This window comes from Prunus dulcis, unplaced genomic scaffold (genome assembly GCF_902201215.1).
Source record: "Prunus dulcis unplaced genomic scaffold, ALMONDv2, whole genome shotgun sequence".
Classification (NCBI taxonomy): Eukaryota; Viridiplantae; Streptophyta; class Magnoliopsida; order Rosales; family Rosaceae; genus Prunus; species Prunus dulcis.
In genome coordinates this window covers 37,808-56,579 of record NW_023010006.1, presented here as the reverse complement: position 1 = coordinate 56,579, position 18,772 = coordinate 37,808, and positions in this window count along the sequence as shown.

The following is an 18,772-nucleotide window of genomic DNA, read 5'->3' as shown; positions in this document are numbered from 1 at the left end:
ATTTGAAAGAAGAAGTCTTCAAATCTTGTCGGGATAATCATATAAAGGAATGATTCAAATTAGGATATTTTACATTATATTTCACTATCTAATAATGTGAATAAGGAGTATTGTAAAAGAGAAGGATTCAATTGCACAGTCATTCCAATTTGAATAGGTTCTTCTATATCCTATTTAGCTCAGATAATCATGACATGTTGCTAGGCGTTAACAATGGTTTGGGGAAGTTCTTAAAGGTTCAATCATAGTTGACATTCACCAATAGGAAGAATTAAATGGTGAGATTTAATTCACAAGTCAACTCAGAGAAATTGAGTCAACCTACTACCATGCTAAAAGGAAACTACGGATCGCACACCGAGAAATGTGATTAGAGGAACAAATGAAGAGAAGAATAAACTTGAGAAACAAATGAAGAGGATAAGACGTTGAAAGTCAACGGTCAAAGTGAAAAGTCAACATGTTGACCAAAACGGTTGACCAATTCAAACTATTCGGACTAAGGATATGACTTAATGGTTAAGTTACAAATCACAATTAAAATATTAATTGTGAAGTTAGTTTGACGGTTGGACTCAATTTGAGCTTTAAAGGCATTTTGAGCCAAATGGCAAAATACCCAAGTACCCATTGGGCCTAGGAACATATGTTGTATGACAACACAAGTTAAATGAGCCCAAGAAACACCATGGCCGAAACTCCCTATTGGGAATTTCTCATCTTTTTGTTGGCTTTGTAAGCCACATTTTGAAATTTCAAGTTAGTGTTTTTGGCTTCCAAACCATGAAGTGTTGATGTGTAGGTGAGACATCCTCTCTCTCATATTTTTAGTAAAAAATTGGACCAATCAAGAGGTAGTCTAGCATCTAAGGCCTCTTGGTTGATATTATCTCCATCTCTTGTCGATTTTGGTGTGATGAACTAGAGGGCTTCTACTTTAGAACCTCTTTGTTGAAAAATCTACATTCTAAGAGGAGATTGAATTACAAAACACTTTGGGTACCTATGGTGGTTTAAAACACAAGTCTTTCATGGAAAATTACAAAACTATTTCTCATCCAATCCTTAAATCCTGTTGCCAATTTCTTATATACTTTCCAAGCCATTCTCATTTAATCATAAACAAAATTTTATAAAAGTATTTGAACTCAAACTTTATACTTAGAAAGCGAAAGCCATACATAATTCTTTAACTTAACTCCATCATGAAAAATCCTTCAAAATCGTTCTCAAACTAAAATTCAAATATGCATAAAATACTATTTAGAAAATTGGAAATCATAAATTGTCAATTCCATAAGCAAAACAATTAATAACCTAAGTTCAAGAACTTCTTAAAACTTTTTAGAAAACAAATGTCCATTTACTGTGCGTCCGAGCTAGCTTGACCCTTCGGGGGTCCTTCTTGCGGGTTCAACAAAGCTCGAATACCTATTTAAGCGATTAAAATATTGAATTAATAAAATAGCTCAACCACAAATACTTAATCAAAACCTTAACCCCACCCCCAGCCTTAAAAGTGCGTGTACGTAACTTAAGAAGGTTCCTAGGCCCATTTTCAACATTTTCTGAAAGGTGGAATGGTCTAAAAAGAACCCAGGTTAAATAAGCGATTACATTCTCATATTGGTCATTCCGGTCCCCGTGGGGGGTCCACGACCTCTGATTAATAATCCGAGAGTTCCTATAGGTTCAACACAATTTACTAAACATGCCTTGCAAGTTTGGTCCGAATCAAACGGTCGGATCACTTGCGATCACACGATCGGACGATTACCATTTACCCCAACTTTGAATTATTGAATCGGAGTATCCGGGATTCCGATTCTCGATCCGCGAATTTTTGCACGATTCTAGAGGTGTCTATATTAACATATTTGAAAATGAAATTGATCCAATAGTCCAAACATATTGAATCCGGATAACGCCTAATATGTGATATCCGATCGACAGTCAAATAGTAACCAAAATGAAATCCGAATATACCATCGTGCTTGGGACGAAGTGGGGATCATTTTAGGGCCAAAACCCAACCTTGACACCTTGCCACCTCCGGTGAGTGTGTAGAGAAATTTTTTGGCAATCGGAAAATTCCAAACCGCCGGCCAATATTCATACTTACAGATCAAGCACATCAAGGGGAGTAACTTTATACCTTTGCTCAAACATGAATTCCACCTTTAAAGCCCTCGAACGAACGATTTCCTCGTTTGAAAAACCTAGAAAGTTCTTGGTTTGGATTCATCAATTCTACTTGAAATTGGGTCGGGTCTTTGAGGGAAATTATAGAGCAAAAGGTAGGGGAGTGTTTTAGAATTAATTTGGTGGTTGGTGGTGGCCGGAGTTGCCCAGAAATGGTGTCGGTGCTCACGGTTTGAAACAACCTATTTTTGGGCTTCACTTTGGCACGATTTTTGGGTTTAATTCCTTGGATATATGGGGGTGGAATTGGTATGGATGTGAAGAGGAGAGAGAGATGAAGAGTTTGCAAGTTGTGGCACTACTTTTGGTGGTCGGACGGCTAAGATATTCTGTCTGAAGTTTGCTATTCGTGGAGGAGAAGAGAGAGGCTAAATCGGGGAGAGAGAGAGAGAGATCTGTTGGGTTTTTAAAAAATAGACTTCGAAATATTTACAGTTATGTCATTGGGCTTTCGTAGATCATAACTTCTTCGTTATAACTCCGATTTGAGCCTATTACGTGTCTACGGACTCATCTCGACGTGCTCTATGCAACGATAGTACTGAAAAATCCCTAGATTCTTTTCTGAACAAAAAGTCAACTTTTAAACAATTAAACTATTCCCGAGTTAAAATTGTCTTTTATTTGAATAAATTAATAATTAAATATTAATTTAGGATCTGGTTATTATAGAGTGAGATAAAGATGCAACCTAAATTACAGAATAAGATATCAACAACCTAAATTATTTGACGGCATACAAATCAACAAATCAACAACCAAAATACAAAATAAGTTGCCAAAAATCCAAGAAATCCATATCAGAAAAATGCAGAAATGGAGTTGAGCAACCAATGCTATAACATGCAAATTCGTGGCCAATACATCTTATAAAATAAATAGGAAATCGACAGACATGATAATCGAATCCCATGAATTCCTTTTCGAGAAGTGATGGAGTTGGTTGTTTTTGATAGCCTAAGGAAAAATAAAAAAATAGAGTTCCAAAATCATAAGATTTTGGAGATAAAATAAATATTATTCGTTAAATCTGAGGGTTGAAGAAGATGAAATCAAGAAAAGGGTATGCCAGATGTTAAAGATCTTGAATATTTTGCTGACCTATCACTAGTTGGGTTTTTTTATTTATTGTCATATGATAAAACAAAAAGATTCATTTGTAGTTAGCACAGAGAAAATGGTTGGAGAGAGAAAGGAAGAAGAAGATGGAGATAGACAGGTGTGGGGCTCTTTCTTTTCGGCAACTACCACGGGTCTGGGCTGTCGTAAATAGTAAAATGGATGAAATTACCCCTTGAGCCTGAGTTCGAAGATCAAGCCCCAAAAATGCTTCGAAAGGACAGAGATGCCTTAAGAAACACCTTGGTTACCATTACCAACAAAAATAACAACAGCTTACAGATGGATTTTCTAGCTTGGCATGAGAGGCTTGTGGCATGGAAGCAAAATTGGCATGAGTTTAGCATTGAAGAGAAAGCTATGCGTTCTTGGGGAAAAAAAGATGAATAGAGTACGAATTTGCTGGGTTTTGCAGGTGAGAGAGGAAGCTTGCTCTCTGGATGTGGTTGTTATGAAGAAGTAGTGGGTGTGCTGGGTAGTTTCCGGCAACTCGACGAAAACTCTTTCAAGCTTTGGAAAAGTTTACCAAAAGAGAAAATGGGAAGAGATAGAAGGATGTGGCTCGAAATTGCAGAGGTTTCAGAGGTGAGAGATAAGGTTTGCTCTCCTTATGTATGTTGTGATGATGGGTAGGAAATGCCTCTTTTTATAGGCACTGGAAGCTATCATTTTCCAAGAAACCCTAATGGTTTCTATCCAATTTGGCCAAGTCTTTCCCTTCCTTTCTCCCCTCATCCCTTCAATCATCCTATTTTGGTGAAATCCACTCTGCCTATTTGCACAAAATTAGGGATTTTTAGGAGCTCAATGTTCTTTCCCGCAACTGCCTCAGTGGAGAACCTACATTTTCAGCCATCTTTCTTCCTTCTTTTCTCCCCTCTTCTATGGCTAGATCTGATGGAAGAAAAAAATGGGTATGCACACTGGTTTGAAGGGTGTTTTGTTCAAGTATCCCTTGTTTTTTTAAATGTTTTTGCTTGAAACTTGTTCCCTCCCATGTGCTGGAGCCTCCCAGCAGCTCTGCAAAGTAGACCTCCAGACTTCCCTTCGTGGCTTTTTGTTCTCCAACCAAGTGCTGGGGCTTTTGCAGCTCCTTATTGTAATTGTATGGGCCTTCTAAGACAACAAGTTGATTTATCAAACAATTGGGCTAACTTCATCAAGTATTGGACTAGTTTGGTTGAAGTGATGGGCTATTTTGGTTGGAATGATGGGCTACTTTCTCTTTTGTGCTCAGCCACATGTTTAGGCCTAAGAAATGAGTTTGAGTTCCGAGGCTCCCAAGCAACCCTTGGACTTCCATTTCTCGGCCCATCAATGGGCCTCATGTCAACTTATTACCATCCATACCACAACCCACTGAAGCAAGCCCCGGGCATTTGCGTGGCTTAGGCCCACTTAAGCTTGTAGCGTGGCGTGTTGCTTATTTGCTTGGCATGGCACGTGTGCAAGCGTATATGATGAACTCTTGCATACCCAAATTGGGTTTCTTTCCAAGTTAGGTATCGTACTGGGCCAGGAAGTTATTCGGGCCTAACCGTGGATTTTTTGGGCCTCAACAACATATTGAAGATGAGATGTGCAGTGCGGGTAGGAACGGAGAGGGAAAATAGAGGAAAAAGAGGAGATGTCTGATGGTTCTTAGTTAGGTATAAGGGTTTTGTTTTACCCGTTTATATGTGAAACCTATTAAAACCATGTTTTAACCTCAATCATCCAATCTAATCCAATGATGTTCTCATATAAAATTCTCATTTAGTGTTCTCACTGGATAACTGCCCAACAAGACTCATGACATCAGAATGAACAGCAGTTCAGTCCCAGAAGTGAACTGAATTGAAGTTTAAAAAGCCCAATTAGTCATGTATTTGTGCTGTTTTCACACGAACAAATGCACAAACTAAACCTAACCTGCCAGTCGCACAAAAGCGTCACAAGAACGGGTTTGATATGTGATAGCCGCCCCATTTCTTTATTTCTTACCTCTGGTCTCTCTGTCTCCGGGAGCACAGATGTTGAAAGTTTTGGAGATTGAAGACGAACAGCAGCCGCGATCTGCAGGTGTGGAGAGATGCTGCTTCCGGAATTGTTGTTTTACGACCGGGATCGAGAGAGATTGTGCGGTGTGCTTGTTTGAATCTCCGTCTGTCTATCTTCTTGATGTTTTCGAGGGGAAGTCTTTGAAGATTGAAGATAAACAGCCGCCGCCATCTGCAGGTGTGGAGAGACGTTGCTTCCTGAATTGTTATTTTACGACCAGTATCGGGAGAGATTATGTACTTTGTTGGTTAGAATCTCTCTGTCTATCTTCTTGATGTTTTCTAGGGAGCAGAGATGTCGAATTTTTGAAGGTGTGTAGAGACGCTGCGTCCGGAATTGTTATTTATCGATCGGGATCGATTGTGCGGTTGGTTTGTTGATTTGTTTGTTTGAATCCCTTTGTCTATCTTATTTTTGGAGATTAAGCCGATCTGCTGGTTTGGAGAGACGCTGCTTCCGGAATTGTTGATTTACGACCGGGATCAAAAAAGATTGTGCTGTTTGTTGGTATGAATCTCTCTGTCTATCTTGATGTTTTCGAGGGGAGCAGAGATGTCGAATTTTTGAAGGTGTGGGGAGACGCTGCTTTCGGAATTGATCTGCAGGATCGAGAGAGATCAATCTCTCTCTGTGATGTCAAATTTTTGGAGGTGTGGAGAGACGCTGCTTCCGGAATTCTTATTTTACGAGAGTGATTGTGCGGTTTGTTGGTTTGAATCTCTCTCTGTCTATCTTCTTGATGTTTGGAGCAGAGATGTTTGTTTGGTGGTGTGGAGAGACGCCGCTTCCGGAATTCTTATTTTACTGGATCGAGAGTTATTGTGCGGTTTGTTGGTTTGAATCTCTCTGTCTATCTTCTTGATGTTTTCGAGGGCCAGAGATGCGAATTTTTGGAGATTGAAGATAAACAGCCGCCTCGATCGGCAGGTGTGTAGAGACACTGCTTCCGGAATTGTTATTTTACCGAGATAGATTATGCGGTTTGTTGGTTTGAATCTCTCTGTCTATCTTCTCGAATTTTTGGATATTTGAGTTTGAAGATGGACAGCCGCCCCTGATCTGTAGGTGTCAAGAGACGCAAGTGCCGCCTAATTCATGAATAATGACTTCTGCCACCACCACAACAGCCGCATCACCACATCTGCCGCTGCAACCCCGGCCACAAAAGCCACCGCCACCCACCACCACCACTTGAGGATGAAACTTTAGGCTCTTACTGCACATAGCCACCCAAAGGCTGGCACACACCCCCATCTCTCCACTGTAAATCCCAATACCCACATTGTGGAAAAACACCAAAACCACCCACATTGTGAAAAAACACCAAACCCATCCAAACCTTCTCTCAACCGTAAATTCCAAGGCCCAAAACCTACCCAAAAATCCGTAGCCATATTCTACAAAAACACTAAACCCACCCAACAACCCATACTCACATTCTACAAAAACACTAAACTCACCTAGAAAACCCAATGCCCAAAACCCATACCCACATTCTACAAAAACACTAAACTAACCCAGAAAACCCAATGCCCTAAACCTGAATTTAATCAAAATGCCCAATGTCACGCTATTCACCTGGTTTGTTCTTATGCTCAATAAAATCTAATGTATATATATTTTTTTAATATCAACTATTCTTCGTAATTTATCATGATTTTGGGGTGTCATTTAGGATTGATGTGATTGAAAAAAAAGTTTTGAATTATTTTTTCTATATTTTTTTTGCCTGGTGCCAACGCCTTGATTATCGAAGGTTTTTGAAAAATGATTTTCCTCTGTTTTAATCAACTTTTTATATTTCTCGTCATAAATCTTTACTTTTCCCAAATCAAAATGACACACCTTACCCTTCATAAAAGAGCATTACTTGTTGCATTACACATTGGGTCTGCCCACACTATTCAGCGGCTATCTCCTCATTGACACTCTTCGGCGGCTATCTCCTCATTGGCACTCTTCGGCAGCTATCTCCTCATTGGCACTCTTCGGCGACTATCTCCTCATTGGCACTCTTCGGCAACTATCTCCTCATTGGCACTCTTCGGCAGCTATTGGCACTCTTCGGCAGCTATCTCCTCCTTGCCACTATTCAGCGGCTATCTCCTCATTGACACTCTTCGGCGGCTATCTCCTCATTGGCACTCTTCGGCAGCTATTGGCACTCTTCGGCAGCTATCTCTTCATTGCCACTCCTCGGCAGCTGTCTCCTCCCTGCCAATCTTCATTTCAACCCACTCTGTTAATCTGTAAGTTAAGGGTTTATGTTTGTGTTAACTTTGTCGTTTGGTTCCAAAAACAATCTTGTTTATGGGTTTATCAGTTTCTTGAAGATTTTTGCCAATCTGCTAGCATTCTTGAAAATTTGGAAATTTGGAAATCGACCAATCACTGTACTTTACCTATATTCCGACTCTGTTTTTTTGCCTTAAAGTTTATGGTTTTTCATTTGGTTTCAAAAATTATAGTTTCTTGAGGTTTGTATTTCCTAATATGTTAATCTGTAAGTTTAGGGTTGTTTACACCATAGTGAACCGAGCAGACCCAGCATCAAAGCGACTAGCACCAAGGCAGCCACGCCTTCTCCCCTGCCGAAGGAAGACACACTTCCGAGGTGCCAGACACCTGCCGAAGCTCCCAACTGCCAAACCTAATCTCCAGGACACGTGTCGCCACCACGACGACTTGCACAAAGTCCCACATTGAAACTTTGTGCAAACCTCCTACTTTCACCTCCCTATAAATAGGGAACAGTACCCAAGTAAAAAGGGTAACTACTTTCTCACTTTTACTGTTACTCTGCCAAAGTTACCACTTATAGCTGACTTAGGCATCGGAGAGCCTTCGGCCGGCACCACACCGGTGTCCGAAGCTTAACGATTGCTTCTACCATTTTGTCTTCTGCAGGTCTCCCACCAGCCTATTTCACCAAGGGCCTCAGCCCTCTTCCCTGCTGAAGACCCCACATATCTCATCACTAAGTTGGCCTCAATATTAGCCGGGCCATTTTGAGCATCAATAGTTTGGCGCCGTCTCTGGGAAATCGACACTAAAATCCCCTCTCTCTCTATCAGCCTAGCTGGCTCCTTCACCCATTAGGCCCCGTCGCCTCTTCTTCACCCCACACTCTGCTATGCCGACCGAGGATAGCCGAGATACCCAGCACCATACCCCCCGCGATGGTACTTCCCGAAGGAAATCTTCGGGAGATGCCAATCTCCAGGCAGACGTCGACCGCCTCCGCGACAGTATTACTAAAATGTCAGAGAAATACGAGCATCTTCATTGCCGGAATGCTGAGCTAGAGCATGACTATCGTGCTCTAAAGTGGAACTGGGAGAGGACTCACGCCCAGGATGCCCAACAAGACCTCACCCAGAATGTTGGGCATACTCAGCCAAACCAGCCAGTACATTACAGCCACAGTGCCCCGGCCCAATCTAGGCTCCGCAAGGGTAAAGATCGCCTTCATCCGAAGCTAACCCAGTCACGATTCTTTTGCATTCCTCCACCGAAGGACCGGCCCCATGAACCAGTCAGGATCTACCAAGATTGCAGGGACCGTATCTCGAACCGTCAACCAGGATTGATCCCTATCCCTGTTAACCTCGAAGACCCACGGGTGACATACCTGGGCCCTTCGCCAGGCCCTGTCCGCGTACCTGATGAGGAGGGTGTCGGGGACCCGGATAGTTGGGAATTTTATAATTCAGAGGCCCGGCTAACTTACCACACCGAGGCGCTGGAAGATTGGGAACATTCCCCAGCCCCTGTCTGCCCCGTCCCCAAGCCTTTAGCGCCCGAAACTCTTCCTCATGCCGACCCGGCCATGAGGCTACTCTTCAAAAAGGTCCGGCGTCTGGAGAGCGAACAACATCGCAACCATCAACCCCTCTAAGCAAAACCACGACCGAGGCCCTTTACTGAACGTATCCTCCACTACCACCAGGAGAAAGATATCCAGCCGCTCCGCATCGCTTTCGACACTGGCACGGAGGACCCTTTCACCCACATCCACTCCTTCCAGTCTGCCCTTGGATGCAAAGGCCTCACTGATGAAGGCATGTGCCTCCTCTTCCCTTCCACCCTCAGCGACGTGGCCCTAAATTGGTTCTATAGACTCTACCCCGGCACCATCAACTCATTCGACAGTCTCAAGCAGACGTTCCTGGATCATTTTATGATCCAGACTGATCGCCTATACTCTGCTGACAACTTGTATATGCTTCGGCAAGCTGAGGAAGAACCCCTTCGGGAATATGCAGCCCGGTTCAGTCACGAATACTCCTGCTGCCCGGATACTGACGATCGCGCTGCCTTCGGCGCTTTTAAGAGCGACCTCCGCGAGTCTAACTTTCTGCTACCTGGTTCATAGCAACCGTTGGAACACATATACAGAGCTAATGAAACAGGCAGCGGTCCATGCTAAGGCTGAATACTTCAATTCCAAGCGTGGCCCAGCCAACTTGGCGCGCAACACTTTCGCCGATCCTCCACCTGCTTTAGCACCCGCTTCAGCCCCACCTTAGCATTCTACCCCGCTCCAAGTACCCAGGGTAACCAACAACCAAAACGGAAGGATAGCTACCAGCATCCCTTCAGCAATAACAAATGTGGCAGACATGACAACCACCACCACTCTAGCGGAGGCAACGCTCCCAAGACTGGTGAACGGGCCCCACTTCCCCTCATTCCCAGGCCCAGGTTCGAGGTTTTTACTACCCTCAACACCACCTATGAGAACGTCCTGGTGCGTGAACCCCTATCATCCCCAAGCCACCCCCCCGGAGACCATCCAGCAAGCCTATGCCAAACACGAGGGTCTTCTGCCGCTTTCATCAATTCAGCGGCCATGACACCGAATCTTGTGTTGCGTTGCGCAACATAATTGAAGGGCTCATCCGTGAGGGAAAGCTGGACAACTATGTACACAACATACCACCCCCGCCTAACCCTCACAAACGACAGATCAACATGATCTCCACCATCAGTGGTGGTCCTACCCTGGCTGGCACCTCCAATAACTCCATCAAACATTATGTCAGCTCCACCTATGCTCATCAGGTCTTCAGCACCGAGCAGGGACGCTTGCCGAAGACACAAAGGTCGGGCTGGGCCCCTATTACCTTCTGCGAGGAGGAGGAGCGTGGTGTTATCCTCCCCCATGATGATCCACTCATTATCCGTGCTGACATTTCTAACTTCGACGTTGGGCGTGTCTGGGTGGACACTGGCAGCTCGGTAAGTGTGATGTTTGCTGACGCCTTCAATGAACTCCAGGTCCCGTCTCACCTACTCGACCGAAGCATCACACCTCTTGTGAGCTTCTCGGGTGATGTGGTCCAGCCCATTGGCAGCATTCATATCCCTATATCAATTGGAGCCGCACCCCAGTGGACGACGATCACTACCCCCTTCCTTATCGTTGATTGTCCCACAGCCTACAACGTTATCATCGGCCGCCCCGCCTTGGCCCAAATGAGGGCTTTTATTTCCACGCATATGCTGCTGCTAAAGTTCCCTACACCTAATGGCACAGGCACGGTGCGCGGCTACCAACTCGGCGCCCGAAGCTGCTATGCTTCAGCAGTCAAATCCACCAATCGCCAACATAGGAGTGAGGCCCTCGCAGTAACCAAGGCTCCCGCCCCTCCTCAAGCTCGCACAGAACGACCTGAGGACCCAAGAGAGGAGTCTATCACACAACAGGCCGAACCTGTGGAAGACCTAGAGCTGGTTACCCTTCATAACGACATCCCGGATCGACAAGTCCGGATCGGCACCTCCATCTCGCCAGAGCTTTGCTCTGACCTAGTCGCCTTCCTCCGCCTCAACTCCGAAGTCTTCGCATGGTCCTACAATGATATGCCTGGCATATCACCAAACATCATATCCCATAGGCTTAGCGTCAATCTTGCCGTCCGACCAGTCCGACAGAAGCGTCGCGCTTATGATCCCGAGCGCTATGAGGCCATGAGGGCGGAGGTGGCCATTAGGCCCTGTAATTTTTGGTTTTAAATGAACTACCTGCCTTTTTGCGTTCCAATATCCACAACAGTAGATTTGATGAATTATCTGCATCTTTTGTCATTGGGTTCTGTTCTTTTTCAAGTTTATGTTTGTGTTAACTTTGCCATTTGGTTCCAAAAACGAATCTTGTTTCTGGGTTTATCAGTTTCTTGAAGATTTTTGCCAATCTGCCAGCATTCTTGAAAATGTGGAAATTTGGAAATGGACCAATCACTGTACTTTACCTATATTCCGACTCTGTTTTTTTTCTTTAAAGTTTATGGTTTTTCATTTGGTTTCAAAAATTATAGTTTCTTGAGGTTTGTATTTCATAATCTATTAATCTGTAAGTTTAGCGTTTAGGCCCTGTAATTTTTGTTTTTAAATGAACTATCTGCCTTTTTGTGTTCCAATATCCACAACAGTAGATTTGATGAATTATCTGCATCTTTTGTCATTGGGTTCTGTTCTTTTTCAAGTTTATGTTTGTGTTAACTTTGCCATTTGGTTCCAAAAACGAATCTTGTTTCTGGGTTTATCAGTTTCTTGAAGATTTTTGCCAATCTGCCTACATTCTTGAAATTTTGGAAATTTGGAAATCGACCAATCACTGTACTTTACCTATATTCCGACTCTGTTTTTTTCCTTAAAGTTTATGGCTTTTCATTTCGTTTCAAAAATTATAGTTTCTTGAGGTTTGTATTTCCTAATCTGTTAATCTGTAAGTTTATTGTTTAGGCCCTGTAATTTTTGTTTTTAAATGAACTATCTGCATTTTTGCATTCCAATATCCACAACAGTAGATTTGATGAATTATCTGCATCTTTTGTCATTGGGTTCTGTTCTTTTTCAAGTTTATGTTTGTGTTAATTTTGCCATTTGGTTCCAAAAACGAAATCTTGTTTCTGGGTTTATCAATTTCTTGAAGATTTTTGCCAATCTGCCTGCATTCTTGAAAATGTCGAAATTTGGAAATCGACCAATCACTGTACTTTACCTATATTCCGACTCTGTTTTTTTCCTTAAAGTTTATGATTTTTCATTTGGTTTCAAAAATTATAGTTTCTTGAGGTTTGTATTTCCTAATCTGTTAATCTGTAAGTTTAGGGTTTAGGCCCTGTAATTTATGTTTTTAAATGAACTATCTGCCTTTTTGCGTTCCAATATCCACAACAGTAGATTTGATGAATTATCTGCATCTTTTGTCATTGGGTTCTGTTCTTTTTCAAGTTTATGTTTGTGTTAACTTTGCCATTTGGTTCCAAAAACGAATCTTGTTTCTGGGTTTATCTGTTTCTTGAAGATTTTTGTCAATCTGCCTTCATTCTTGAAAATGTCGAAATTTGGAAATCGACCCATCACTGTACTTTACCTATATTCCGACTCTGTTTTTTCCTCTTAAAGTTTATGGTTTTTCATTTGGTTTCAAAAATTATAGTTTCTTGAGGTTTGTATTTCCTAATCTGTTAATCTGTAAGTTTAGGGTTTAGGCCTTGTAATTTTTGTTTTTTTTACATGAACTATCGCCTTTTGTTTTCTAATATGCTGATTGATTTGATGAATTATCTGCATCTTTTTGTCATTGGGTTCTGTTCTTTTTTTTCAAGTTTATGTTTGTGTTAACCATTTGGTTCCAAAAACGAATCTTGTTTATGGGTTTATCGGTTTCTTGAAGATTTTTTTTGCCAATATCAAAGCATTCTTGAAAATGTGGAAATTTGAAATCGACCAATCCTGTACTTTACCTATATTCCGACTCTTTTTTTTTTCCTTAAAGTTTATGGTTTTTCATTTGGTTTCAAAAATTATAGTTTCTTGAGGTTTGTATTTCCTAATCTGTTAATGTAAGTTTAGGGTTTAGCCCTTGTAATTTTTGTTTTTAAATGAACTATCGCCTTTTTGCATTCCAATATCCACAACAGTAGATTTGATGAATTATCTGCATCTTTTGTCATTGGGTTCTGTTCTTTTTCAAGTTTATGTTTGTGTTAATTTTGCCATTTGGTTCCAAAAACGAAATCTTGTTTCTGGGTTTATCAATTTCTTGAAGATTTTTGCCAATCTGCCTGCATTCTTGAAAATGTCGAAATTTGGAAATCGACCAATCACTGTACTTTACCTATATTCCGACTCTGTTTTTTTCCTTAAAGTTTATGGTTTTTCATTTGGTTTCAAAAATTATAGTTTCTTGAGGTTTGTATTTCCTAATCTGTTAATCTGTAAGTTTAGGGTTTAGGCCCTGTAATTTTTGTTTTTAAATGAACTATCTGCCTTTTTGCGTTCCAATATCCACAACAGTAGATTTGATGAATTATCTGCATCTTTTGTCATTGGGTTCTGTTCTTTTTCAAGTTTATGTTTGTGTTAACTTTGCCATTTGGTTCCAAAAACGAATCTTGTTTCTGGGTTTATCTGTTTCTATAAGATTTTTGTCAATCTGCCTTCATTCTTGAAAATGTCGAAATTTGGAAATCGACCCATCACTGTACTTTACCTATATTCCGACTATGTTTTTTCCTCTTAAAGTTTATGGTTTTTCATTTTGTTTCAAAAATTATAGTTTCTTGAGGTTTGTATTTCCTAATCTGTTAATCTGTAAGTTTAGGGTTTAGGCCTTGTAATTTTTGTTTTTAAATGAACTATCTACCTTTTTGCGTTCTAATATCCACAACAGTAGATTTGATGAATTATCTGCATCTTTTGTCATTGGGTTCTGTGCGTTTTCAAGTTTATGTTTGTGTTAACTTTGTCATTTGGTTCTAAAAACGAATCTTGTTTATGGGTTTATCAGTTTCTTGAAGATTTTTGCCAATCTGCCGGCATTCTTGAAAATGTGGAAATTTGGAAATCGACCCATCACTGTACTTTACCTATATTCCGACTCTGTTTTTTTTCTTTAAAGTTTATGGTTTTTCATTTGGTTTAAAAAATTATAGTTTCTTGAGGATTTGTATTTCCTAATTTGTTGTGAAATGGATTTAAATTTGAGAAATTGGCTTCTTCTTTTTTTTTTTTTTTTTTGGCATTCTTATAGCTAGAAGAACAATAAATCTGATGAATTATCTTCATCATTTGTTATTGGGCCTTTGTCCTTTATGAAGTTTGTGGTTGGTTTAGCTTTGCCATTCTGTTTGGGGATTTGTTCCTTTTCACGTTTTAACTTTAAATTGTCATTTGGTACCAAAATTGATTCTTGTTGCCTGGGTTTATCAGTTTCCTGAGGATTTTTGTCAATCTGTATTATTTGGTTTAAAAAATTAATATTGTCGCTGAGTCTATCAGTTTCTCTAGTATTTTTGTAATCTGTCTGCATCATTGGTTTGTGTTTCCTAACATTGTTTTGTTATAAAATCTGTATAAAATTAATGAATTACCTGCATTTTTGCTTTCTAATATCCTCATGTTATCGAATTTTTCTCGTCAAGGTGTTTACAATTTCAATAATGCTAGGAACTATGTTGAACTATCTGCCCTTTTGGGTTCTAATACCCACAACAGTAGCTGTCAATCTGCTCCAGCCCTCTGGGTAAGTTACCGCTACTGCTGGGGAAAGAGAAGAAAGATTTGATGAATTATCTGCATCGTCTGTCATTGGGCTCTGTTCTATTTGAAGTTTATGTTTGTTTTAACTTTGTCATTTGGTTCCAAATATGAATCTTGTTTATGGGTTTATGAGTTTCTTGAGGATTTTTGTCAATCTGCCAGTATTCTTGACAATGTGGAAATTTGGAAATCGACCCATCACAGTACTTTACCAATATTTCCCACTTTTTTCTTTTCAAGTTTATGGTTTTGCATTTGGTTTCAAAAATTAATCTTCTTGCTTGGTTAATCAGTTTCTTGAGGATTTGTATTTACTAATCTTGTTGCAAAATGGGTTTAAATTTGAGAAAATGGGTTTAGCTTTGTCATTCTGTTTAGGGATATGTTCTTTTTCAAGTTTTAAATTTGTCATTTGGTAACAAAATTGAATCTTATTGCTCCGGTTTATCAATTTCTTGAGGATTTTTGACAATCTGTCTACATTATTTGGTTTCAAAAGTTACTCCTGTTGCTGGTTCTATCAGTTTCTAGGATTTTTGTCAAATCTGTTTGCATCATTGGTTTGTGTTTCCTATTATTGTTTTGTTATAAAATCTGTATAAAATTGATAAATTACATGCATATTTGCATGATATCCTCTGGTTATCTAATTTGTCTTGTCTCTATGTTTATAATTTCAATAATGCTAGGAACTATGGAAATCAGAGAAGACATTGGTGATCAAAGTAGTGGAGGTGGAAGTGGAGTCAACCTTCAGATGCCCCTGTTGCGCCCCTCAACACTTGGAAGCGGAGTTGGAGGTGACCTGCTGCCCCACTCAACACCTGCCCCTAATCATGTACAAACTGCACTTGGGCACTTAGAAGCTGCACTTAAGCACATACAAGATGCAGCTCTTCTTCAACAAGATGTAGCACAATATGCAACTCTTCTTCCGCAAGATATTCCAAGGCCTGCACCTCCAACTCGTCTTCAAGTGGTCATGAGGATCAGCATGTGGCCATTAATGCTTGGTATGATTTTTAGTTTATTAAGTTGTTTCCCGCATAGCTTCACAGACAAAGTTAAACACAGAAGTTTATCACGATTTGCCCTTTCACTTTCCTTCACTGCACAAATGACATCAACTGTGGGATACGGGGACATTGTACCTGATAGTGTTTGAGGTAAAGTTCTAACGTCATTGTTGAGTTTTTTTCTTAGTGGAGTGTTGTGCTACGCGGGGGATTTATTTTTGATGACTTTATGTGATTGTTTTATCAAATATCTAGGACTTATGCTAGTTCATTGGTGCGTTAGTGAGCATAGGTTTAACATTTTTGTTAGCTTGTTAGAATTGTTGTGCCACTATTTGCACCTATTTTATGTGTAGTTGCAGGTATGTTGGAGTTTCACAGACTCACAGAATTTAACTACTTGGATTGTTTGTATCTGTCTGTGGTTACCATAACAACGCTTGGATACGGGGATATTGTCATTATGTCGGAGGATGTAGTAATTTTTGCTAGTTTTTGGATATGGTTGTCAACGATCATATATGCTAAGTGTACGTATTACTTAAGTTGTAGACTTGCAAGACGTATGGGAATAGTTTGAGACTTGAGACCACGCAAGTATATTGGTTTGAAATACAATTCTTTTCTAATTTTGCTTATTAAGTTTTATTTTGAAGTATTTCGGATTCCATTTTTCCTACATATTTTTCATTGCTAATAATGTTATACTGAAGATTGGAGAAAGAAAAAAAAATTTGTTGTACTGAAGAATGCTGAAAATTATATTTTATTTAACCTATTTAGGGGCTAGTTATTCGACTAAAGAAAAAAGGATTTATCCTAATCTTCTTCCTTGCTCCATCATCTTCGTCCCTAAAATTCACATCAATCAAGCAATTCAAGTGACAATCGTCGGAAAATCACAACAGTTTCAGTCTAACCTTGTCGTTCCCGCCATTCCCTTCTCTGGTGTCACCACCAACTGTTTTTAAAAATAAAAAAAAAAAATCATGGTTAAAAAAATCTTGCTTAAAAAAAGGAGAGAAATTGCAAATTATTAATATTTACTGATTTGGCCATGAGCTTTATAGGTTTACTCCGTGGCTTTTGTAATTGAGTCACGTTGCCCATCAATTTAATCATTAACACAATTAATTGGTTGATGTGGCATAGATATTTTAGTAATTCCAACTATTTAAATATTTGAAATCTAAATTAAATATATTGAGTTCGTTCTATAAATTAGTTAAAAATCAACATATGGGCCCTTATTTTTTAATGACGTGGACTGTATGTGGACAAAATAAAAAAATAAAAAATTATTCAATTAAAAATAAAATAAAAAAATTATTCAATTAAAAAAATATTTTAAAAAAACAAAGGATCAACTTACCGAAGCTCAAATTTTGATTTATTGCACTTTTTGGATTCCCATTTAGAAAGATTATGTACATTTCTCTCTATGAAAATCTGGTTGTAACTGATGTAGGTATTAATTTGGCAAAGTTTCAATTTCAACATTAAATTTCATATTTCAAGTATCTATAGGTGGATTTAATGAAAACAATATGTTTTTTATTTTCCTTTTAAGAATTATACGTGAATTAAGAAATAATCTACTTACCTTTTATGAATAATAATAGTGAACATACTAATACCATGGTGTTCTTTGGTTGTTTGAGCATATATTGTTATCTTGAAAATATAATATACCTAATATTTAAATTTTTATGAATAAAAAGATTACTTATTATCTTATTTTAGTGTGCCTAGGATGTTTTTGTGAATAACGTACCATATACCTATTAATTTTATCTATAAAATAATAGGTATAATTTTTTTTTATTGTACCTATGTTTTTAAATTTTTTGAGTAATAAATTACTTATTATGTGATTGATTTAAATAGAAAATTTAGTTTTTTTCTTTTTCTTTTATAAATGACTAGCTACGCATGTGCCAATCAGTTTTCTTTTTTCTTTTTTATTTTATTTTTAAAATTAAGAAAATATAATAAGGGTAGTTATGTTCCATAAAAGTAGGATCTATTATCTGATTTTGTTTTTGATTTTTAATTTTTTTAATATGAAAAAAATGTGAATTTATCATAGTATCCTCATTTAATTAATAATTTCAATTCTTAATGTTTGAATTAACCAAGAGCATTTTCTGGTATTTTGAATTTTTCACAATTCTCTACATTTTTCTTTATATATATATATATATATATAGATAATATACCTATTAATTATTTCAAAGTACCTATTATTTTATGAATAACTAGCCCCTTGGCACATGCTCCCAATTGGTTTTCTTTTTTCTTTTTTCTTTTATTTTTAGAATTAAGAAAAGGTAACATGGGTAGTTATGTTCCATAAAAATATGACCTATTATATGATTTTAGTTTTAGTTTTATTTTTTTAATATGAAAAAAATGAATTTACCATATTATCCTCATTTAATTAATAATTTCAATTCTTAATGTTTGAATTAACCAAGCGCATGGGTAGTCATATAATGTAATATATATATAGGTGTAGGGGCTTTTTCGCTTCGGCAGCTACATATAGGTTGGGCTGCCGTAAGGTGCAAATAGGTGAAATTACCCCTGCGTTTGAGTTCAATAATCAGACCCCATGAATACTTCGAAAGGGTAGCTGAGTCTTAAGAAGTACCTTGGTTACCTTCACCAGCAAAACTAACAATCGCTTACAGATAAATACTTAGCTAGGCATGAGAGGCTTGTGGCATGAAAGCAAAGCAGTTATGAGTTTAGCATTAAAGAGAGAGAGAGAGAGCTGTGAGTTCCTATGAGAAACAGGGGTTCCAAGGAAAGAGGGAATGGATTCTATGAGGGTTTGTTGA